The sequence below is a fragment of the Adiantum capillus-veneris genome, chromosome 25 (assembly GCF_014529385.1).
Source record: "Adiantum capillus-veneris isolate H3 chromosome 25, ASM1452938v2, whole genome shotgun sequence".
NCBI lineage: Eukaryota > Viridiplantae > Streptophyta > Polypodiopsida > Polypodiales > Pteridaceae > Adiantum > Adiantum capillus-veneris.
In genome coordinates, this window is record NC_140955.1 from 82,060,279 (window position 1) to 82,087,327 (window position 27,049).

Below are 27,049 nucleotides of genomic sequence, written 5' to 3' on the forward strand. Positions count from 1 at the left end.
TTTCCAAAATCAAGTGTGTTTTTATATGACTAAAATGAATTAGAACTAGGTCCCACATGCCTCCAAAAGTTTGTAGGAATGCTAGCTAAAAGAGAGATGTAGACTACCTTGAACATGGCTTTAGGACGCTGGTTATCCATGCACACATACCTCTTAAAGAGGAGTGGTGGACAAGAGTAAAATAGTGGGTAAAGGACTAAAGGAAAGGTCCAAAAGTGGTTGAATTGCCAAAAGGAGGCCTTGTGATACTATTTTTGAAATATCTCACGATAGAGAGCCGATCTCTAAAAATGGCCCTCAATCTGAACTAGAAACCATGAGATCTACAACTTTATGTGGAACACTTTTTGAATAGAGGAGATAAATAGGGGTGAAAAATGCCAATTACTACTGCATAAAGGGCTAACTATAGCTTGCAAAGCAAGGCTTCTCCCTCTCAAAAGGCTCATTCTTCTTCTCCTTCTTTCTCTCTCTCTCTCTCTCTCTCTCTCTCTCTCTCTCTCTCCCCCCCCTCCAACCTGATCTCTAGAGCTTCTATGCTCCACTATGGCTCTCTTCAAGATTATGGATCTATGGTATCACTTTTATGTTTAATGTCTACTTATTTTTATAGAAGTCTCTTTGCTAGCCAGTTTTGGAGAATACCATGGAAAAGTTATTTATCAAGCATGAAACTCTCTTAGTAAAACTCTTCTAAAGATAAGCATGCACATGTTTTTGAAGAGTTTTGTGATGCTTTTACATGAGAAATAAGAGATTTTGAAGGAGGAAGAAGATGCCGCTTCTTCAAAGAGAGGAGTCTATGTTTCTCATAAGAGAAGGCATAAGAGAAGGCCGAAATTGTTGGCTTGATTAGAGAATGTCATTTATGTTGGCACGATGAAAAGGCCACCTGATGGGCAAGTTGATGTATCATGATTGTAGCTTCTATAATACAAAAAGTCCTATTGGGGGGGGGCATTCTGACCTCCGATACTATGTCATTTCTCTTTCTATATTTTTACGTTTCTACTTATGGTTATGTAATTATGTAACAAAATTTGGTCATGAATCTCTTATTTGGTTATTCTCAAGTGATGGTGATAGTTGACCACCCAAATTTCGTTACATATATTTGATTAATTTTCAAGTGATGGTGACATTTGACTACTCAAATTTTGTTCTTTTTTTCTATCAGAAGTTCTAAAGTGCTTGTACGTTTCCAATCTAAGGTTTGACTTGATATACTATATCCCCAAGGGCTATAGAATCAATCTATGAAGTTTGGTCGTGTTTTTGCCGCCTTGGTGCAAAATGAAACTTTGTAGGCTATCCACCATCAAATCTGTTGATACAATTGTCATCCACATCTACATTGATGATCATATGACATAGAAGTGTTACCCCAATTGTCCCTATTTCTTGGTGAAGTTAGAATTGAATTCTAAGCACTTGCGTGTTTGGTCACTTGTCATGATGGTCATCTGTTGACAATTCACATCCCTAAACCAAGAATAAAAATGCTCTTTATTGTACTAGAATCATACCTCTCATGGTTGTTGGGAGTATAAGGGGGCCGTAGGTGGCATGCAAGCTCATTGAAGGCATCCATAGCAGAGGCTCCCCTCGTCTCAAGGGACAAATGAGCTTGGATTTGGCAATTTAGACTATATGAGTTATTGTTTTTCCCACCTCAAATTGTCCAAACCTATCTACTAGCCATATTAGGTCTTGCTATATACCCTTAGATGAACAATTACATTATTTGGATACATGTAGCCCTATTTAGCTATGTTTTTCCAATGTTGCTTAAGATTAGGATATCCATCGACATGCTTCAAATTCTTCTAGATTTTTATCCCATGTTGGCCTTGACTTTGAGGTTAGTTTTTTGAAGTCAATGCAATTTATAATACAATTTTGTGCAAGAGGAGGGTCTTAAGTTGATTGCCCAACGAGCTGAGGCTTCATATGTAGAGTTTTCTTGCTCTCTCCTTGATGGTAAGACGAGGTTCTTTGATTCGTGCAATTGGTGCTTTTGACTTCCATACATGTTTCTTCTTAGGTTGTTGAGGGAGGTGGGCTTTAAGCAATGGTTCTTTGTTGCTTACCCTTGAAGAACTTCTTGTGCACGTCGTGAAAGTGTTCAGATGGTTGTTGCTTCTCCTTCTTTCTCTGCACTATCTTGGTCTTTGTCAGAGGATTCTTCGGTTTTCTTTGAAGTTTCGTGTCATCAATTTTTGCTTCTATTTGGGTATCCAAACAAATTGTAGATTTTCTTGAAACACTTTATTTGGTACCCAAATTCACACTATGTAGTATCACGATACCAAACATTTGTTTACAAGGGAGACAAATCTCATAATTAGTGTGTTGGCACATGTTTGCTAAGTCCCCTCACCAAATCTCAACTCATTTAAGCCTATAAACCATCACTAGGCATATGGGGAGCCAATTTTAAAGTGTGCCATTCTGTTCTAGGGCTTTTCATTGACTTTTAGTGCTCCAAATCACTTAAGACTTCATATACATCATCATGGCACATGCACATCCTAGCTATGTGGAAAAAAGTATATGCTTTGTGTAATAGTTTAGTAATGTGATACTAAACAATTGTGCAACTTTTCACTTTTGGCAAGTTATGTGCACTCCGTTATGCCTATAAACATGTTGTGCATCATTGAGTTAAAGTTTGCACTTGAATTTCTCGCTCAAAGTTGCCAATGTTAAGACATTGCAAAAAGTAATTTTGAAATTGCCTTTGACACTTGGTAATTCTCAGGTAGTAGGGATATCAGTGAGAGCACTCCAAAGAAAATGAAGCAAAAGGACAAGTTAGAGGACATGGAACCATATTCAACCACCATATTCCAAGGTAGTTTCAAAGATGACTAGGGAACTCTTGTGGAGCTGCCTATAATATCTAAGGATGATATGAAGAATTTTCCCAAGTAGAATGAGATAAAGAAATATTCTAGAAGGTGGGAATCCAACAACTTTGACTTACCATCATGTAGGAGAGAGCCCATGAGCCTCAAATATCAAAGAGAATGGCATGGAAACCCTTATAAATGCCAAATCTTAAGCTATTGAAATCAAATTTGCAGAGATGTTAGTGGAAAAAGCTCTCGAGTTGCTTGTAACATGATATATAGTGAGGCTCAAAGAGAGGAACACCATAGAAACATTCACCAAGTATGAATCCTCAATAACCTTTGAGAAATTAGTATGGCTAGAGCTAGAAGTTCCATATGACTCTATCAATAGCATCTTAACTTAATAGCGACCTCCTCTCTCACAACTTCCTCATCCTCCCTCATTGAGACTCTCCCTACTTCTCCTGCCTCTTTCCCCTCTTGTCTGCTTTGTTTCTCACTTCTCTTGAAAATACCCATTCATACGCATGCTCATTACTTTCCACCCAACCATTTAGACCCGCCTTGGGATTTATCCTAGGCCCCATTTTGATTGAACTTATCAAGACTTGGACCTTTGGAGACCCCCCCCCCCCCCCCCCCCCCCCAAAAAAAAAAAAAACCCTTCCCCCCTTCTTGGAGATCTTATTCGGAGCTAGGCCTTGGGCATTTTCAAAGACAAGGGCGTTAGCATGCTTGATCTTCCCTGAATCTTCTCGGCCCCACCAACTCGGGTCGATCCCTATATCCACAACCTCCGTTGTCTAACATTCTCTCCCCCATCAACAAGATCATTGTCCTCAATGATCAATGTGGGAAAGTGTGCACGAATGAAGTCCTCACATTCCCAAGTAGCATCAGTAAGGGGGGAAGGGGGGGACTTTTCTAGGCAATTGAAAATTCTTGGTGGATATGGTTTCTCAATCATCTCTCTCTCCTATCTAGTATCTTGTATGGACTATGGTCATACTCTATGAATTCTTGCAAAAGAAATGTTCCATCAATTATATTATCAACTTAAAAAATTAATCTTTACAATTTACACCTCGAAGTATTTTTGTATTAAGCCAAATTTGAGAGGCTACAAGCTAGATGGGTTGAATTAATGGCAGAGTTTATCATGGAATTTATTTAGAAAAAGGACAAGGATAATGTTGTCACTGATATGTTTTCACACATTATGCATAAAATGAGTTTTTGTTGTGTTAAGAGTACTTTGCTTCTAAAATTTCTCATTGAAGAATGTATTTCTTAAACAAAAATAGCGAAGAGTTATGCTCCTTGTGCATGAGAAATAAGATCAAACCTTTTGCATGATTGCCATGATAATCCTTGTGCTAGCCATCCTAGCCTAACCTCAAGCGAGAAATCCACAAGTATGTCACAAAATGTGTTAAGTTTCAACTTAATAAAGTAAAAAGAGTTAAGGCGGTTGGTTTGTTACATACTTTACACATTCCAAAATACAATTGGCAAAGTATTTCTATGGATTTTATAGTGGCACTACCAAGAACCAAAGATCCATACACTCTATTGGTGTAGGCTTTAAACTTTGTGCCATAGAAATAATGACACCACATATTATGTGCATGAATAATAGCATTCTATCTCATACACATGCCACTTTAATTGTAGGGATGAAATCTTCTTGCTCTCAAAAGCCACTAGCCTTTGATCTTGACTTTTTATCGCACCAAGAATGATTCTACTAGCATCCTCAATTTGATCAAAAGGTTTTTCTGGATCTACTACCTCAAGCATTGGGGCTAAAGCTATACTTGCCTCAACTACTCAAAAGTTTCTTGTTGCTTTCTAGTCCATTCAAAAGGAGCTTTATCCTATAAGAAATCAGTCATGGGAGCTGCTATGAATGAATAGAATAAGCTTATGATAAAACCCTCAAATACCAAGAAAAGATCTGAAAGTTATAATGTTATGTGGCATTGGCCATGCCAAAATCATTGCTACCTTCTTAGGATCCATATTGATTCCCTCAATAGATATTATATGGCCTAAATATACAATCTTAGTCGTACATAGAAAAGTTTAATTTACCTTAGCACACAAACCTATCTCTCTTAAGGCTTGAGATACTACATACAACTCTGGTTCATGTTCTTACAAATTACTACTATAAACAAGGGCATCATCAATGGAATCCCCCACAAAATGAAACATAAATGGCCTCAGCACATCATTCATTTTAACACCATAAAAGTTGTTGGAGCATTATTAAAATCAAAAGGCATCACTAAATACTCATAATGATCAAACCTAGTCCTAAAAGCTTTCTTATATACATCTTCTCATACTCTGATATGATGGTAGCGAGTCTCTTTAAATATGTCTTACTAAAGATAATGGCTCAATGTAAGGCATATAAGAGATCATCTATCCTAGGCATAGCATACCTATGCTTCATAGTAATCTTATTTCCTAAAAGCTTTCTTATATACATCTTCTCATACCCTGATCTGATGGTAGCAAGTCTCTTTAAATATGTCTTACTAAAGATAATGGCTCAATGTAAGGCATAAAAGAGGTCATCTATCCTAGGCATAGCATACCTATTCTTCATAGTAATCTTATTTAAAGCCTTGTAATTGATACACATTTTAAATTATCCATATTTCTTTTTCACAAGTAAACTGGTGAAGCGAATGGAGGAAAATTGGGTTTGTTCAAGTTGCATCTTTGTAGAGTCATAGGAGCACTCCTTTTTACTTCTCTCTTAAAATGATTATCTACCTTCCGTGATGAAACCTTTTATCTTATGAAAGTCATCAATACATTATCTATTCAATTTCCTTTCTATAGTAACTATAGTAACTTAATTATTTACCTTCCGTGACGAAACCTCTTATCTTATGAAAGTCATCAATACATTATCTATTCAATTTCCTTTCTATAGTGACTACAATAACTGCAACTTGGTTGTACCACTCTCCAAAAAGTAAAACATGATAACCATCATCCTCAAATTAGAGAGTGTTTCATTGACTAAATACTTCAAAGTAGGTCAGATGCTACATAGCCACTCATTCCCAAGAAGAACATCAAATTGGAGAGTGTTTCATTGATAACTATGCTTTAAAGTAGGTCATATGCTACACAACAACTCATTCCCAAGAACTACATCAACTCTTAACATGAACTCACTTGATGTGTGCTTAAGAGATGTTTTGTTGTACACAATGAATGAATCCACAATGTGTTCAACTTGTTATATATTAGTTTTTGTCGATCGACATGGCTCCACCAAATGTAGTAAAAGGTGATGTGGATAAATAGATCTCCACTCTCCAGGACACTATAATACCACTTTTGGAGAAAATGATTGCTCTACTTATATGCAAAACAAGAGCATGCAAATAGACACTCAAGAGATGTTACAACCCAGGCCATGAATGCATGATTATGAGGCACATCCTAGTGGCAAATGATCCTAGGGCAAATGTAGTGGAGCAATGGTTCTCCAAATGGGAGCATTGCTTTAGACTATGCCACATTTACAATAACGAGGTGAAGATACACCCGCACTAGGATTGAAGGAGATTTTGAGGATTGAAGGAGACTTTGAGGCCTCTTGTGCACAAAGAAAAATGTAGTACACTGGATGAGGCCATTGAACTTGCTCTTGTGTTAAAGGATGGAAAAAAGGGGCTAGTCTAGCTTAGCCAGACATCCTCATGGATCAGGTTTCAATGTCCTTGAACCCTAGTAGTATACCTATATGAGACAAGGGTTTTGTCAAATGCAGGGGAAGGAAGCCAAGGATCCTCATATGATCACTACTCTCTCGAGCCTCATATGCAATGTCCGGGTGCCCAAGGTTTTTAGGGCTTTACAACTTACTGAATCTGCAACCTAAGCACACTAATTGACTTATTCTTTACATCTTGGAACTCCCATTGAGCCTGTAACACGTTAAAATTATTACAATGGCTTGAAATAAATCAAAAAAACTAAACAATGGCTTGAAATAAATCAAAAAATTATAGTACATGGCCATTTTGGGAAAATGTGGAAATGTGTAGCTCCAATCTTCATTATTTCTTTGTATTCATCTTCGTTGTGCATTCGTAAGGCTTGGGCCTTTAGCAACTTTTGTTAACCAACATCGGCTCAGTTAACATTCCCCCCTTCCAATTTTAGTGCTCGTCCTCGAGCACTCTTGAGGAATGTATGTGGAAGCTGGAAGGTTGTTGATGGGTTGTATTGTCTTCATTTGTCGATGAATTTGTTGATGAGGTCCATTCCACTATAGCATATTGAATGTCCAAGTTTGTCTTTGGTGTGAGAGATGATGTCACATTTCTCCATTGTAGCAGCATAATGACGAGATTTGCTATTTATTAGAACTATGTACAAGAGAAGTAGAATGGTGAGGATCTAAATTACGGTCTAATACCTGGATGACCAAAGGGAAAAAACCCAATGGGAAAAAAGTTCCTTTGGGATACGCACATCATTGCATGGGAGATATTAATAAAGTATTGAAGGGATTATTTTTTGATGGATATAGAAATAAGAGGCCAACAAATATAAGGGTAGCATGGCTTTACAAGATGGCACCCCTTTATGAAGGGTTTTTACTGTCTAAGATAGGTGCTCTCGTCGTACTATGCACTATGCGTGAGTGTTGGACTCTATGTAACTCCACCATGATTAAGTTAATAGACTTTGACTCTTATGCTCATCTCATCTAGCATGAGTGACACGACTTAGATAAGCTCAACTCTTCCAGTGTAAGACTAATAACTACGACTCTTACCACAAAGCTTAATAAAACTTGAAGCTTTGGGACTAATGCTTTGCTTATTTTGTTGCTCAGCAGTCCGCCGACTCTAACTATGCCAAATTGTGTTTTATGCACCATAGCAACTTGACTTTTCACATTCTTATGCTTATTACAAACATTTCTTATGGTAAAAGAAAGCTTGAATCCTCAAAAAGTGGATTAATGAAGGACCAAGTTGGCATAGAAGGTTTCTTTTGCCATACTTGTTTAATTAGCTTTGAATCTGCAACTTTGTTGGTTGGGTTTTCCTTCCTTGACTGTGAAGACTCCATTGTCCATTTGATTCTCTAGTTAGGCCTATTGTAAGGAGCCTTTAATGTTGTTGTAGGACTTTGTTGACTATCGGCATCTGACTTTTAACTTGTAGCATTGGAAGTCTTAGGAATCCAAATCCTTTCATCACCTTTGTTGCTTCTTTCATGAATTTGTCTAGCATAAGGTCTTGTTGAGCTCTTGAGGTCTTCATGCAATTCTGTTTCAATTGCAGTTGGTCTTTGGCTAACTAGTAGCCAAATTCTTGGGTAGCCTGTGTAGAATCTTTGTGCAAGAGGAAGATTCTTTAGAGTCCATGTTTGCTTGGTATCTTCGTGTGGGTTGTGGCTAACTTTAGTAGCATGTGGCGGTGTCCTTTTGTATTGTCTCTTCTTAGACATCTTGGGATATTGTCGAGGTTGATACCTAGTGGGCCTTCTTTCTTGGGAGGGTCTCAATTGCACTTCATATGATCTGACGTTCGGTTATGGTACACATATTTGTCTATTACCTCTATAGTACTCTTGTTCTTTTAAACTACACGGTGATACTATCTATCCCATGTGTTTGTCTTTCTGTGTTGATCTTCCATCTTTAATCCACACTAGATCACCGACTTTTACTAAAATTCTTGGAACAAACACTTTCTTGATTTACTCTTGCTTTCTTGAGTACTTGGGTTGATATACCTATGCTTTTCTGGGTGGATCCCTAGAGGTTTTGTTTGGGTCAGCAAATGACTGAGATTTTCTAAGGCCTGACTTGCTTGTAGTGGCTAATCCATGAGGGTTCTTTGGTGTAGAGGCATATGTTGTCACATTTTTCATGCTAGTTGGTGGAAGGTCTACTCTAGCTTTACCTTTGTTTGTAAGATGTTTCCTTGATTCTTGTAACCCTCACAAATTTGAATCTAGCATTAGTAATACCCGTAAATTTCTCTTGCTACCAGTGGGAAAAGAGAGTAATAGCACTATATCTTCTTTGTATGCTTTGTGATGGTGTAACCATTGATGACCAAGGATGACATCTGCTGTAGGGATGTCTTTTGAAGGCTTTACTTGGAATGTTACCTGTTCTTCATGCTTTTAAATGCTAAGGGTATAACAACCATTTCATCTTGACTTGTAGCCTTATCCATGATTTCTTTGTTGTCATGTTTGCATGGAGTAATCTCAAGTATCCTTTGGATGCTGTTTGAAACCATATTTCACTTTGCTTCTTTATCCAATAGAGCATTGCATCTGACATTTGATCCATTCACATTGCTAAGAACTATATTGATTCTCATTGGTGGTTCTCTTGAAGATCTTTGTCCTTCTTTTGCCATAGTCTTGTCTTGATCTAGCTAGGTCTCTATGAAAGGTGATTTGAGACTTTGAGTTTCACTAGGATTTCCATCTATTGATTCAACTGACAAGGAGTGAATGGTCTTTGGCTTTTCTATTGCTTTCTGGTTGTTTGCAACCTTGATCTTCTTTATGTAATAGAAATTGATATTTTGTTATTTACTGCACTTGGCATAGGTGGAAAAAGCATGAACGAGCTATGGGCTATGCGAAAGGACATCACATTTATGTATATTTTATAATTCAAGTGCTCTTTATGAGCTATGGCCATTTATGTCCGGCCGGCCAATGTGTATTCATTTTGAGCATTCAAGAAATCTATAAATAAATGCATGCATTGCTATAGGGTGCGGAGGCGCAAAAGATCGTAAGAAAAACGTACATTGTTACAGTCAGAGGTGCAAAAGACCCTACAAAATATTGAAAACAACATACTACATGGCATAAAACAACATATCTGTATACCTGCTAATCATATTTGCACATAATCCAAGCTATATGCGATAAGACAGAGCAGGGAGTGAGAGAGAGCAAGGGAGCATGTATAGATGCATCTCCTATAGTGAAGTGCTACATCGGCACAGCGAGAGAGAAGAGGGGAGAGGAGAGAAGAATAAAATATACACAGGGTGCAATCTTCCCCCATGCAAGAGTGAGAAACACCAATTATATGTGCATATCTAGCGGTTTAGGTAGCACGAGTGCAGATTTGCCAATTTAGGTAGCACACCAAAAATTGTAGATTCACTACTTTAAACAACATTAAGTGCAGATCTGTCGATTTAGGTAGCACAAGTGCAGATTCACCAATTTAGGCAACACAAAACTAAATGCAAATACGCCGAATTAGGAAATATTAGTAAAAATTTTCCCATTTAGGTATCATGTCTCATTGGTGTAGATTCGTTGATTGAGGCAACACCAATCACAAAACCATGCTACTGCAGTGGCTGGCCACCATTGTCCCTAGTATGATTTTGTTATTAGGGTATAAAATGACAGATATTTGGATTTGGAATTGAATTTGGTATATAATGATTTCTTGTTGCGATAGTGTTTATGAGATTGGACGTGAAATTTATAAATATTGATTACTGAATGATGAGTGTGACCAATGATATCCTAATTCATCAGGGTAAGATATATACTGCTTATTCTAGTGGTATGGGACACTAGAATAGGCAATATATGGATGACCATAGGCATAAGCAATGTTGTTTGATTTGACAAAATTTTCTTTTGATATATGATATTTTTGATACATAATATTAACCATTTTTCTGACAAGTATGGTTTGCAGGTAACTTAGCAATTGAGGATAATTTCTTTCTAACGGAGAGGTATGTAATGAAAATTGATATTTTGTTATTTACTGCAGCTGACAGGTGGAAAAAGCATGAACCAGCAATGGGATATGCAAAGGACATCACATTTATGTATATTTTATTATCCAAGTGCTCTTTATGAGCTATGGCCATTTATGTCCGACTGACTAATGTGTATTCATTTTGAGCATTTAAGAAATCTATAAATAAATACATGCAAGAGGAAAATGTTCACTCTTGCACAAGGGGAGATTGCACCTAGTGTTTGTGTTATTATTCTCTCCTCTCCCCTCTTCTCTCTTTCCATGCCAATGTAGCAATCCGCTCTAGGAGGTGTATTTGCATGTGCTCCCTTGCTCTCTTTGCCTCCTTGTCTCTCTCTCTTATCGCATATAGCTTGGATTATGTGCAAGAATGACTAGCAGGTATGCATATCTGTTGTTTGATGTCATGTTGTATGTTGTTTTTAGTATTTTGCAGGGTCAATTACACCTTCACCTGTAGCACATTACTTCTTGTCTTGATGGCATTTCCTACTCAATAGCTTTAGTGGTTTCGTCCTTATGTGTTTCAATTGCACTTGTTGTTGCATGATCTGCTTGAATATCTTTGGGTTTTTATTGTTTGGAGATGAAACATCTTCAATAAGCTTTGCTTTTGCATTGGTCTCCATTTGAATTGTACTTCAGGACTTTGTGCTATCTTTCGCCAGTAACCATTCATAGTTGTCTTTGAAAACTGCATCTTGTTTGAACTTTGTATCTCTAGAACCGTCTGGGCCAGTGGCATTCCCAATATAATTTCATATGGAACACCTTTTGCTCTTATCACATGAAATTGAGCTATGAGGGTGTGTGAACCTGCTTGAATGGAAGTGGAAATGATTCCCCAGCATTCTACTCGTTTGTTTCTAGATATGCTAATAAATTCAAGAGCATCTTCCAGCTGTGGTTGGCCACAAGTACAAAAAGACATGAGGTTCTTGTATAACTAAAAGTCTAGCTATACTTCACTTGATAGATTTTATTCATGTTCACCAATAATGTTGCACTTGATCTTCTCAGGATTTGTTTTTGTACTAATTGATCTTGCTTTAGTGGTGTCCTTGGGTTGAACTTTTTTTGCATCCTCTTTGCTTGGACCACTTGCTTCAATCGATATTGGCTCGTTTGGATGTGTTGTTGCACCTTTCGCTTGCAAAACTGTTAAGCATTATCTACTTGCATTTGAGTAACCTTTGATCTTAGAAGATCCATTGTACGTTTTGACAGAATTTGTCTCTCAGAGGAGAGTTTGGTGGTGACCTTTGTGTAGCTTTTTGAGCTTTAGCTTCCATCGAACTTGAGCTATTTGTCACTTATCCTAGCAGCTTGAGGCTTTGCATCAACTTAAGATAGTCTTTGACTTTAGTATGGCCATCCATAGGGTTTTTACAAGGCCATGGACTTGCTAGTATTCACTGATGTCTGTATCTCAATATGTATATGTAAGCTTGGTCACATGCGATTGCTTGAACACTACTGGATTTGTTGGCTTTTGACTTTGACTTGTGGAAGTCAACTGAAATCTTTGTCCTTGACAATCTTCAAAGAGGCCTTTGTTAGTAGATTTTGATGGGTCAACTGGAAACTTTCCACAATCATATGGTCTTTTAACGGCTTCTGCTTTGAATGTGGTTGGCTAAAAGTTATAGGGCTTCTAACTTGTGTCACATTTCCTGGTACAAGTGTTGACCTTGATCGGTTTGTATCTCCCTCCTTCCTAGGGTGATCACTAAAGCTTTCTCCATGATGAGGGCTCAAGACTATTAGGCTCTCGTTTGATCTCACCTTTTGGGATTGTGAAGGCATATTTTGTGTTTCTCTGTTGGTGTTTGTCATTTGCAAACCTGTTCATATGGTCGTATGTACCTCTGTGAAACATGACAAATGTTTCCCCAAGTCAAACTATAAATTGCATTATCTTCACCTTGATATTGTCTATCATGTGGGTCTCCTATGACATGAGCTTCTCTGGATTTAGGACCCAGGGTATCATAGGTTTTTGACTCTTGTCTATATCTATGTCCATTTCGGTCAAAGTATATGCTCGTCTAGTCACAACATTGAAACTTGACTTCCGATGGGTGAGAGTTTGGCTCTGGACATATTTCTGGATTCACTCGAGTAATGTCATTCAGCTCTAGAGAGGATGGGCTATAATAGATTTTTTCCTTTGAGATAAACCATCCTTCCTAATCTATCATTGGGTATAATTCTATGAGCTGGTAGGTGGGCCTCTCAAACTTTAGTTGACTCTTTTTGTAGAGTTTTCCTTCTCAGTCAAGTAATGTGCATAGAAATTACGTGAGTCGTAAATGCTAACAACATTCGCTTCGATGTATCCCTTAGACTCGTAAATAATTGCACACTATTGGATGTGGATGAGAATCACTTGTAGGCCTAACACTCTTTTTGACTTGCGGTGATAACTGGGGACTCTTACTAAATTCACACAAGAATATGTTGTTGAATGGTTCCAATTTAAGCTTTCCACATGCTCGTGCATCTTCTACAGATTTTGAACTTCTTGTGCTTTTATTGGTGCTTCTGTTGGTAATGCAGGAGCATTTGAATGTATCAAGAATGACTAGTTAGATGCACTTACATCAAAATTTGCATTTCCAGTTTGCATGTTAGGTCTACAAGTGATTCTGCATCCACAACCAATAGTCTGCAATCATTTATGAGTCTAAGGGATACATCAAATTGAATGGTGTTAGCATTGTACAACACTAATAATTCATATGCACATTGTGTAGACCGAGAAGGACAACTGTACAAAAAGATTCGACCAGTGTTTGAGAGGCCTACCTACCAGCTCGTAGAATTATTCCAAGTGATAGATCAAGAAGGATAGTTTATCTCCAAGGAAAGAATCTATTATAGCCCATCCTCTCTAGAGCTGAATGACATTACCCAAGTGAATCCAGAAATATGTCGAGAGCCCAAATCTCACCCATCAGAAGTCAAGTTCCAACATTGTGACCAGACGAGCATATACATTGATCAAAATGGATGTAGATATAGACGAGAGTCTAAAAGCTATAATGGCTTGGGTCTTGAATCCACAAAATCTCATGTCATAGGAGACCCACATGATAGAAAATATCAAGGTGAAGATAATGCAATTTACAGCTTGACTTGGGAACATTTGTCATGTTTCACACAGGTACATAGGACCCTATGCAGAAGGTTTGCAGATGAAAAACAATGATAGTGCAACAGAGAATATGCCTTCACAGTCCCAAAAGGTGAGATCAAACTAGGGCCCAATATTCTTGAGCCCTCATCATGGAGAAAGGTTTGATGATCACCCTAGGAAGGGGGGAGCTACAAACCGATCAAGCTCAACACCTGTATCAGGAAATTTGACACCAATTAAAAGCCTAGAAATTTTAGCCAGACCCCTTCAAAGCAGAAGCCATCATTAAAAGACCATATGGTTGTTGAAAGTTTCTAGTTGACCCAGATTCCATCAGAATCTGCTGACAAAGGCTTCTATGAAGATTTCAAGGACAAAGATTTTAGTAGACTTCCACAAGTCAAAGTCAAAAGCCAAAAAATCTAGTAGTGTTCAAGAAATCACACGTGACCAAGCTCACATATACATATTGAGATGCAGAAATCAATGAATACCAGCAAGTCCATGGCCTTGTAAAAACCCCTATGGATGGCCATACTAAAGTCAAAGACTATCTTAAGTTGATGCAAAGCCTCAAGTTGCCAGGACAAGTGACAAATAGCTCAAGTTTGACGGAAGCTAAAGCTCAAAAAGCTACACAAAGGTCACCACCAAACTCTCCTTTGAGAGACAAATTCTATCAAAAAGTACAATGGATCTTCTAAGATCAAAGGTTACTCAAATGCAAGCAGATAATGCTTAACAATTGCAAGTGAAAGGTGAAACATCACACTCAAATGAGCCAATATCCATTGAAGCAGGTGGTCCAAGCAAAGAAGATGCAAAAAAAGTTCAACCAAAGGACACCACCAAAGCAAGATTAGTGAGTACAGAAAGAAATATTGATAAGATCAAGTGCAAGATTACTAGTGAACATGAAGAAAAGCTATCAAGCAAAGTAAAGCTAGACTTAGAAATAGAGAAGAACATGAACAACATGTGCAGCGACTACTTGAACTTCTCCGTCAAAATCAACTTTATGCCAAACGTAGCAAATGCACCTTCTTCACTGCTGACAAGGTGGAATATTTGGGATTTATTATATCCAAGGATGGTGTTTCTATTGATCCAAGTAAGATCTAAGTTGTTATAGCTTGGCCTACACCAAAATCAGTACAAGAAGTACGTGGCTTTCTTAGTTTGACAGGATGGTATCGTACATTTATTGAAGGTTATGCTAAGATTGCATCTCCATTGATCAATACGCTTAAGAAGGTCAAAGTGTTTACTTGGAATGGATGTGCTCAAGCTAATTTTGAGAAACTCAAAGAAGCTTTGGTTAATGCTCCAATACTACAATTTCCAGGCTTCTCAAAGACATTCACTGTGCTCACTGATGCAAGTGGACAAGCAATTGGTGGTGTGTTCTGTTTCAAGAAGGAAAACCAGTAGCTTATGAGTCTCGTAAGTTACGTATACATGAGTTAAATTATCCTACACATGACTTGCAGTTATTGTCCGTTGTGCATGCTCTTAAAGTATGGCAACATTATCTTCTTGGAAGGAGATTTGAACTACATATACCGACCATAAAATCTTGAAGTGGATCTATACCAACCTGACTTTAATATGCGACAATGAAGATGGATGGAGTTGTTATGCAAATATGATTTTGGAATTGAATATAAACCTGGGAAGGAAAATCTTGTGGTTGATGCTTTGAGTAGGAAGAGTAATGTAGCGGCTGTCACAACCTCTACTACTTCTCTAATCGAGCTTATTCAAGAAGGTATGACTAATGACCCGCATTACCTAAACATCCAGTACATAATGACATTAAATAATCGCACAAGAGAAGAAAGAATGGAGAATCAAAGGCTTTCTATTTTTAAAGGTGATGACCTTTACTTCGGTAACCATCTTTGTATTCCAAATCAAGGTGGAATCAAACTTTAGATATTATAGGAAGCTCATGATATACCTATAGCAGGACATCCATGATACATAAGACTTACTCTACTGTAAAAAAGAGTTTCTTTTGGCCAAGACTAAAGCGTTGTTGTGATGTGGCACATATATAGTGGGAACGGGCATTAAACGATTTATCTTGTGACTTTTTTACGCATAAGTATATTTCATATAATACTCATATGCATAAATAAAAGCTGTCTACCATACCTTAGTATTTACCTTTGAAGTAATATAAATGTACATTACTATTAGAAAGTACTGCAAGAGAAGTATCAATGATTATGCCTCTTTTTGTATGGGGGAAAAGCATTTGTATATTTCTTCTAATATCTCAGCTATACCCTACCATATATAAATTATTTTCTTCTTTTCACATTTATTTAATAATATAACCCTTCAATAATGCATACCTTCTTGGATACATACAAGAGGGAAGGGCCTACTAGAAGACTTTATGAAAAGGAAGATCCAAAGCTTCTTGGACCATCCCAATTTGAAAATCCCAACCTAAAGGCGTGGAGAAAAGGCCAAAACCAAGTCAAGCTCTTTTAGTAGTCCAATTTTGCTTTTTGAAGCATGTCAATCCGAGTTACAGGTCAAAAGTTATAGGGAAAACAGTGAAAAATCCTCTCACAACTACAAGAGATGGTAAACAGGTGAATCAAGTGAAAAGAGGTAATCTTGTTCTTTTTCCATAAAATAAGATATTTTGAGGATAAAAGACATAAGCATGTGAATGTGACACCTCAAAGATGCTTTGAAGGACAAGACACACAAGTTGGGACCCCCTGCTGAAGCCACACAGAAGATGCCTAGGTGGGGCCCACATACATCATGCACCCACATGGAGCCTCAACGACCAAAAATGATGAATTTCATGATATTTTGAGTCCTAATATTTCCCATTTTAAGAAATATCCAAAGAACATTTGATTTGGGCTAATTCTTTAGCCTAATCAAGTGATTATGTAAAACATGGCTCCCTCACCTATAAAAAGGGCAACCTTCTCTTCATTGGAGGAAAGTTATGAGTGAGTGAGAATAGCTCAATTCCATAGTGACACACTCATCTTAGTGCCACACTTTCTCTTGAAGAAATGCTGAAGTCTTGCATCATCTTCTCTCTCCATTAAGGTGGTGGCGATTGCTCTCATGTAAGATATATGTTGCTAGTCTTTCTTTCATTTTCATATCTAGTCCAATACTTGTCTCTAACTCTATCTCCATCTCTCATTATCTATCATTAATACCACCACCACACTTAGATCTATCTCTAATTCCATCTTTACTCCTCCTTTCATCTCTCTTGTTGTGTCCTAATTGTTTCATTGGAAGGTATTCAAGCAGCAATCTTGTCAATGTAACGGGCACGACCTTCTTGCGGGAAACAATTATGTGCACAAGGTTAGTAACCATATCTTCATCTTTCACAAGAATCTCTCTCTCTTAAGGTTCTCATTCTCTTCCACAAACTCTAGAATCTCCTTGCTACAGGTACTTCTCTCCCCGCAGTATCCTTATTGCCTAAGGGCAACAATAGGGCTTGGGAGAGAAACTCTCTTCTTCTTCTCCTTTCACTTCTTTCACATCTTTATCTTTGAACATACTAAGTATATCATTTATGAATAACCATAATCCACATGGAGGCAATTTCTTTCATTTCCATTCTGTGCAATCTATTACGGTCAACATTTGGATTAGTCAAAAGATTCACTTTCAGCAACGTATAGTGTTTCTATTTGGTCTTGAAAGGCTCAGCAAAATACTTCTCTCACCAGATCCCATCATACTACCTATTATTGACTATGACTTCTCTTTTGATGTGAATGTGGTTATTTTATTATGAATCAAGAGGATTTGTACTCACAACTAATCCCAATCGCTAGACAAAACATATACATTATAGTAAGCACAAAGCTACAGTTCCAAAGAGCAATCCGTAGCTTACTTGGACAACAAAGATTAAATATCATTAACTCATCCATTAACCCTTTTATCCTACCCATGATACGATATGATCATAATCTCGATGTTTTCATTTTTGTTTTGTTTTGACTATCTTTCATGAGTTCTCTCCATCACGTGTGTGTTTGTAAGGGAAAGTGAGCGGCTTCTTTCGCTACATTTTTCTTTAGCTCTAGAAGCTATGTTATCTACATCTTATCTCCTTCTCATAACCCTTGAGCTTCCTCACAAACTCTCACAGCAAGAGGCCCGTTGCCTTCCTGGCAAGACCGCCGACTTCTTGACTTATTTTTGGTGAACCCGACGCGAATCTACCAGGGTGAGAGTTTGTGGGTAACCATGGGTGATCATGTTGAGCAATAGGGTATGCATTTTGACCCAGCAACAATGCAAATGTTTCAAGCATTTGCAATGTTCATGCAACAACAACATGCTACTGAAAGAAGGGAGATTTCAGCAACGAAGGCCATACAAGCGGTCGTCAACAGAATGGATCAGTTCAATGGCAAAGATGTAACCAAGTACTTACGCGAGTATGTGAAGGAGATGGAGCTGCATCACGTGTCAGAAGGTGAGATGATTCAAAGCTTTGAGCTAGTTGTTGCTCCAGAAATTAGGGAGCATGTTAGGGCAATTAAAGATGGTCATGGGAGAAATTGGGAAGAACTCAAAGTAGCTTTAAAGGAGGAATATTTCATGGAGGACTCGGAGAGAGTGACCAAAAGGACATTCTTAGAATGGGTAGTCAAGCCAAAGCAAGGACTATCAATAACAGAGCTACTTAGGGAATTTGAGCGGCGTTATGCACAACTCACCAGGACAGAAAGGGCCACACTAGATGCAGAGAAGACATATCTTTTTTTACAATCCGCAGGTAAAGAGTTTCAAGAAAATTTGGAGCTTCTTCTTGAAGATAAAGATACTGAGCAAGGACTAAAGACCGACTGGAATGAAGTTGAAGGTGCTGTCTCGTTGCTTGCCAAACGACAAAGAAGAAGGGACAAGATGGTAGTAAACACTACAAGTCCTTCAACCTTAACTTCTGACAAAATGGTAAAGCCTACTTATATAGCTCCTAGGTTTGATGAGTCTATGCTAGATGAACTTGTGAAGGGAATGCGTGACTTGAAGGTGAAGCTTGCAAAGCTTGAAGAAAAAGGCACACCATCAGGGCCACTTCTTAGGCAAAGACAACAGCGCAAAGAAGGGTTTGTTAATAGATGTATTTGGTGTGATAGTACAGACCATGTAAGAAGGGATTGTGATGATTTTAGTGATGCATTGTCAAAAAATGTTGTTTTTTAATAGGATGGTAAAATCCACTTAAGAGAGATAGGTCTATCCTTGAGAACTAACTTTGGGAAGGGGGAATGCAAACCTTAGTTGAATATATGGCAACTAACCATGCTAGCTCTTCAGTTGAGGAGCTACTTATGGAGTAAAAATTGAGCATCTTAGTGATGAAGAGGTGAATGACCATCATGGTCAAATTTGGCCAAATGTCATGCAATTAGCTAAAAAGGGAAAGCTTACAAAAGAGATTCTACATGAAGCAGGTGATTTCATACGTCTAGAAATAGGATGGAATGATTCAGTGGACTCATTGTCAGTGCATGCCTACATTACAAAATGCCAACAAAATGAGGCTATTGTAGAAGAAAAGCGCAGGCGTGAGAATGCTAATGAAGGACCATAAAAAAGAGCTTCTAGAAGTGGGGGAAGAAGTGACTCAATGTCTTCCCAAACAACCCCGACACAAGGAGCGTCTCCACCTGAAGTACTCATGGAGGAGTCTACAACAAAAAAGAAGAAAGAGCCAACAAAAGGCCCAACTTATAAACTACAATCTGATATTGAGGTTGCTACAGATTTAAAGAAAGTCTTGGAGGAAAGGATTTTGAATAGAAAGATTGAGTTCACTCTGGGAGAATTCCTTGGCATTGCAAAGCGTGAATTCCACGAGGAGATCATTGACATCATCAAGAGAAAGAGGCAAAATCTTGCTGATGAGAAACCTTGAAGACACAAGGGATGCAGTTGCAAAATAAGGAGGATGATGGAGCTGTGGTAGGATGCTACCAATCTAGTGGGAGAGTGAAGCAAGTGCATTTCTCAAATGATGATGAAGAAGTTGAAGCTATTCCTAGGAGTTAATATTCACGAAGTCACTGGGCAAGGGCTACTACAGAAACTTTGGTCAAGTTAGGTGATCTTGAAGAGCCATTTGTTGCCTTTATTGACCATGGTTCAAAAATAAACATAATGTCAAAGAGTCTCTACAACAAGTGCAAATGGCCGATGGACACAGATCATGGTTGGATGGTGAAAGTGGCAAACAATTCATCCGGTGAATTGTATGCAGCATGTCCAACTGTGAAGGTGACAATAGGTGATGTAAAGATTGACCAAAACTTCTTTGTACAAGATACATCTTCATATCATCTCATCCTTGGACAACCCTACATTGTGGGAGTTCGAATGGAAACAAAGGTAATGGATGATGGTTCAGCATATGCTAGGATACGTAGCAAAGATGGTAAACAAGATGTCCAATTTCTCACAGTTTGTGTAAACCATGAAAGAAATCGTGACAACCTCAGAGAACATCCTCTACCAAAGGTGAGCAAAGAGTTTCATGATCATAGAGAAATGATGGGTTTTGGCCAAGTACCATTGTAAAGCGAGATTGCAGTGGTATAGAAAGAAAAAGGGTCTCGCCTGATCTAAAAATAGGTGAAACTTTTTCAACGGGCTCCTTGGTAACAAGGAATGGATCAATATGTTTTACAAAACTTGAAGATTTGAAGAGGAGATGTGAGAGGCAATATGTGCATAATGTACAAATAGGCATGAAAAAGAGTGGGTTGCTAGAGCCTACTAAAAATGTTTTGGGTTTGTGTGAACAAGTTTCTTATGTAGATACTATGGGTGAGCTTGATGCTATAATGGGGTCTAGTTTGCATCTTGAAAATGAAGTGTGGAAGTTTGCTCTATGGAAATGTATCAAGTAATAGAAGCCTTTAAAGAAAACCAAACAGTTGGCCCAGAAGTCCATGTTGAAACTAAATACAAGAGTGTAGCAAAGAAGGTGAAACCAGTAGCTTCACCCTTACCACCCAACAATAGGGAAAAGATTGAGTAGGCTTCTTTACAACCAAGTTTGAGGAATCTTAAAAAGATTGGGCATACCTTCACAAAGGAGTCTTTCCAAGAGTTTCAGATTGGTCGCGAGGAGTTTCTAACACAGGAGGAGACAAAGTGCTTCAAAGAAATGCTTTCAAATCATGGTAAGGCTTTTTCATTTGAGCCACATGAGATAGGATGTGTTGATCCTTCTATTGTAGCTCCTATGGTAATTTTCACAATACCTCATGTGCCTTGGAATTTGCGGCCTATTCCGGTTCCAAAGGCTCATTTGACAAAGTTAGTAGAGCTACTAAATGAGAAAATCAAAATGGGAATCTTGGAGCCTTCTTGTGCTCCACACTCAAACAGGTGGTTCACAGTTCCAAAGAAGAATGGTTCTCTACGCTTCATCCAAGATATGCAACTAGTCAACAAGGTGACAATTAGAAATGTAGGTACAGGTCCAATTGTGGATGAGTTTGCAGGGGATTGTGGGAGGGAATCTACTCAAGGGGGATCTCTAATCAGGGATGATCAATTTCAAGCAATCAAAAGCAGAGACTTGACAACCATGAGGACACCTTTGGGTTTGGTAAGGATGTGTACCTTGCCACAGGGAGCAACCAACTTGGTTGCACATATGATGAATGGGATGAATAAGGTCTTACGTGACTTTATTCCTCAAATCATAATGCCTTTCATTGATGATTTGCCTATCAAAGGATGTGAAGAAAGTGACAAAGATGAAGCTTTGGATCTCAAGGGATGTCGCAGGTTTGTGGTAAATCACATAAATGATTGTGATAAAATTTTGTCTAGGTTGGAAGAAGTGAATCTTACATTGTCAGGGAAAAATTCTATGTTTGGTGTCAATGAAGTGCTCATTGTGGGGCACATGTGCGGACCATATGGTAGGAAACCTTGTCCAGCAAAGGTAGATGCTATCCAAAGAATGAAAGAAACATGCACTAGCATCACTGAGGTTAGAAGGTTTCTGGGATCATGTGTCTTCTATGTTATTTGGATTCCACGTTATGCACATGTAGCTGATCCTCTTTATCGGTTGCTTAGAAAGAATCAAAAGTTTAAATGGACAGAAGCACATGTAAAATCCATGAAAAAGCTAAAGGAGTTGCTCCAGTCAGCACCAACTTTGAGAAAGGTATACTATGAGTGTCAAAGGCCAGTAATTGTGACAGTAGACACCAGTCCTACAGGGATTGGATGGGCAATAGGGCAAGATGACGAAGAAGGACACAGGTATGTGGTAAGATTTGGAGCAAAGGTACTAAGTGCTTGCCAAAGAAACTATCCACAAATAAAGAGAGAGCTATGGGGTATGGTTACAGCCTTGAAAAATGGGAAAGAGTACCTAATTGGTGCATGTGTGGTTGTAGAAACAGATTGTCTACCACTTCTTGGGATGATTACAAGCTGCTCAACACCAGCCATTGCTATGTTGCGGTGGATTGCCTACATTAAGTCCTTAAATCCCGAGTTTAAGCACATTGTAGGTAAAGACAATACAGTGGCAGATATGCTATCAAAGGCAAGGTATGAAGATGAGTCACAAATGATTGATAAGGGAGATGATGTAGGCACAAAGTTCTATTCTATCTCTCGTGTCAAAGGTAACAATGTCTGCATGACTAATTCACTTGAAATGCTCTTGAAAGATTTGTATGAAGGTGAGTGGCTTCTTATTGGAAGCTACTTGAGTACTCTAACAAAACAGGATGATTGGTCTGAACAAGAATTTAAGAGGATACGCAGGAAAGCATATGGGTACTTTTTGAGGGATGGTTACTTGTGGAAGCATCCTAAACAAAAGGGTGCTACACCACAATGGGTTATATGTAAAAAAGAGACTCAAGTAAAGCTCATGCAAGAGTTTCATGAAAGTCTATGGGCTGGACACAGAGGTGTGTGCGCAACCTTCTCCAAGTTTAAAGAAAAATACTGGTGGAAGGGTATGTATAAAGATGTATCTCAGTTTGTAGAGTCGTGTGTAACTTGTCAAATCTATTCAAATGTCCGACATCGTGATGGATTGCACCCTACATATCCACTAGCCATGCACTATAAATGGGTTGTGGATCTAGTCACAATGCCTTTAGGACTCTGGCAGATGAGATACTTGGTTCTTGCATGAGAGGACCTAACTAACCAGGTTGAAGGAAGAGCATTAAGAGCTAAAACCACAGAAGCTGTGTGCAGATTCCTTCTTGATGAGGTGATTTGCTGTTATGGTTGTGTGAGAAAAATCACTGCAGATAGAGGTGAACTGGATGCCGAAGAAGCAAGGGAGTTCTTTTCTAGATTAGGAATCAATCTTTCTCTTACTACAGCTTACAACCCTGAAGGCAATGGAAAAAGTGAAAGAGGGCATCCTCCTATCATCAAAGCTTTGGCCAAGGCTTGCGAAGGAAGAGTTGGTGAGTGGCCAAAACTGTTACCATATGCTTTATGGGTTAATCGTACAACACATAGCTCAGTAAACTGGCTACATGCCTGCAGAGCTAATGTATGGTCAAAAGCCAGTGATGCCGATTGAAGATACAATTCCCACATGGAATGTACTACCTTGGCAAGAGGGGCTTAGCAGGGAAGATCTCCTTGCACTGCGTATAAGGCAACTAGAGAGAAGACCTGGAGACATTGAAGCTACAAAAGAACGACTCAAATGCAAGGTTAAAAACAATGACTACTTAGATAAATAGCGACATTGACTCAGGAGCAAAGCAATTGACAAAGGTGACTGGGTTTTAGTGTATGATAGTAGCCTTGATAGCCAGCACACAGTCATGCGTAAGTTCTCAAAAAGATGGTTTGGACCGTATGTTGTAAAGCATGTGCATGAAAATGCTACTTACAGCTTGTCTGAACTAGATGGTACAGAAGTAAAGATTCCCATTGCAGGAAAAAGGATCAAAATGTTTAAGAGAAGAGGAGACAATGATCCAGAAGATGTTGATGAGGAAGAAGAGCAAAATACAGGTGAAGATCAAAGTGAACATGAAGCTCTGGAATCATCCAGTGAAGAAGAAAGCAAGGAAGATGTACAAGAGGGCTGATCTTACAAAGAGACAATGTGGCACATACCGGAGGATGTGCAGGTTTAGAGGGGGTGGATGTCGTGCTGTGGCACGTATATAGTGGGAACAGGCATTAAACGATTTATCTTGTGACTTTTTTACGCATAAGTATATTTTATATAATACTCATATGCATAAATAAAATCTTTCTACCATACCTTAGTATTTACCTTTGAAGTAATATAAATGTACATTACTATTAGAAAGTACTACAAGAGAAGTATCAATGATTGTGCTTCTTTTTGTCTGGGGGAAAAGCATTTGTATATTTCTTCTAATATCTCAGCTATACCCTACCATATATAAATTATTTTCTTCTTTTTTCATTTATTTAATAATATAACCCTTCAATAATGCATACCTTCTTGGATACATACAAGAGGGAAGGGCCTACTAGAAGACTTTATGAAAAGGAAGATCCAAAGCTTCTTGGACCATCCCAATTTGAAAATCCCGACCTAAAGGCGTGGAGAAAAGGCCAAAACCAATTCAAGCTCTTTTAGTAGGCCAATTTTGCTTTTTGAAGCATGTCAATCCGAGTTACAAGTCAAAAGTTACGAGATAACTCACCAACTGGAAAAGATGTTGGTTACATAGTATATCGAGTGACTATCTATGCATATGGCTATCTAGTCTAGTAAGTTTCCCTCTTTCTATCCATTAGAACAAAATCCCCTGACATTTTTCCATGATTTGAAGGATTGGTCTTTTTGAACACTCTTGGATGCCTATGATAGGGCTTTCTCATGATCACGATTAAAGATTGATTAAGCTATTACTCAATTCTCGAAGACATGACAATTACATTTTTTTATAAGTGGTAAATGACTTGCTAGTTTGTGCGAGAGTTCTTGGTAATGAATCAACTTGGAATACTAATGGTTATTTGACCTCATCGAACGTTCTTGAGGAGTACTCTTATGGAATATGATGGTTGTTTATAGGCGACTAACATCATTTCAATGAGGGGAAGGTTGATGGACTCATGGCTACTTAAGCTGGGAACCATAGGGAAGTAGGGACCTTATGGTCTTGCTCTTTGAATTAAAGAATGATTTGGACATGATTTGAACAACCAAATTGAACTTTTATTGAATCACAGGGTGAGAACAATATGAGCTCCTGCCATCTATCACATGTATGGGTGGATGATGACAGTTGCCTTTCCACATTAATAAAATATGGTCTATGTATTTTTTGGTGTTGAGTGATGGCAAGTAAGAGTTGCCTCACTTCTTGTTCCATGGTGTTTGTGAGGACGACATGCATGACTATATTGCCAATCATGGAAAAAGAGCCTGCCCAAATTAAAAAGAGACCTACGTTCCATGATTATTATCAAATGCCTCAGGAAATCCGTTGAGCTAATGCAAGTATTCCACAAAATCTTAACCTTACTGATGACTCTTCAGTGTGGTCCTAGTTGGAATGAATCTTGCCATGGGTTTCAAGTGGCCACGATCAAATCGTAGGGGCCTTGCCTAACACTCTGTGCAAACCACAGATGGCTCCAAGCACGTAACTAGCCTAAACTAGTAAGCTCAAAGATGACGATGGTGTGTCACTCACCGCTCTACGCTTGCTATCGTGGAGGATTCCTCGCCACGAAGAAGAAGGAGCTGCCGCCACTGCGTCACGCTCAACCGCCTTACCGCTGTCGTGCCTCCGCAATGCTCGATCACTCTCTCTCTCTCTCTCTCTCTCTCTCTCTCTCTCTCTCAAGCACACACACACACTAGTACACAAGGGAGACGAAGAAGGAGATGGAGCAAGAGCACTCTTCTTGCATTGCACACATGAGATAATGAGGTATTTTAAGTTTAGATTGACCTTTTATATGGGCTTGCCCGTTCACATTTGGTGGGCACCCACACTTAGCCAATCTTACCCAAACATTATAGGTTCCAGTTTTAGAGTGCACCTCTCATCGGCGATCACTCTTAACCATTCCTACCTGACTGACAAGCCCGGCCAATAACATGATACACTACTAGCGGGTCCGACAAGCCTGGCCCATGGCTACATAAAAGGTGGTCGCTTAGTGGTGGTGATCGCTTGGTGGTAACATGCCCCCCTTCCTGATGTAGATTCCGCCCTCGGAAGCTAGTGAGAGAAAGCCCGTTTGGTCCATGTTGTAGAGCATCTGGATTTGAATCTGCAAGGCAAAGTCACTGTTTTATGCAAGCGGAATTATATGGCAATAAATCACAAGAGGAATGTAAAGTACATGTGGAAATGAGTAAATGCAAGATTTATGAAATGCTAGACTGCCATTAAGGACAAATAAATTGCACTTTGATGAAATTAATTAATCAAGAGTTTTGGGCTTATGGGTGAGTTTATCAATTAGTTAGTTATGACTAAGGTTAAAACAACTACTCTAGTACTAGCTAAGCTAAGAAGATTATCTAAATGCAAGATTCCCTAATTGTGCTTTTTAGCTTTGATTAACCAACTAGCTCTCACAACTCCAAACAAAAGCTTGAAATTTTAATTGTAAGCTCGATGGAAGTCTTTTAAATGTTTTTTTTTTCTTTTACTTTGGTTCACAATCATTTGACATGTGTGCTTATTTTGTATGTCCGGGGCTTTTTGCTTCTCAAGGAAAAGCGCCCACACTGGGAACCTCTAGGGCTCTAGTACCATAGACAATACATGTGAGTGAAGTACCAAATCAAGCCAGGATTTCTCTTCCAGCGTAAGATTTTTCATTTGTGGCACTTATGCTTTTTTCTTCCATTTCCTTGGTATTCTCACTAGTGTCTTTTGTTGTTTAAGTGAGCAAGGTTCTCTATGCCTAAAACAGCTTAAGGTCTCAAATACTCATATAATTTTATCAACTAGAACTAGTGGTCAAGTAAATGAGTTAACCTCAAGTCACGATCTCCTAACTCAAAGCTCATCTATAAGATTAAACTCTAGTTCAATCAACTTAAGCAAAGACAAATTTATAGATTTATAATGATAGATGTTTGCGGGTCACCGCGACGGACGTCCATAGCATAGCCTTCAGGTATCAACAAATATATCAATACCAGGGAAGCGACTCGGATGAGGCATGGAAACTCACTAGGGTGTCAATCCTAATGAAGTGAACTTGAAGAGATGCAAC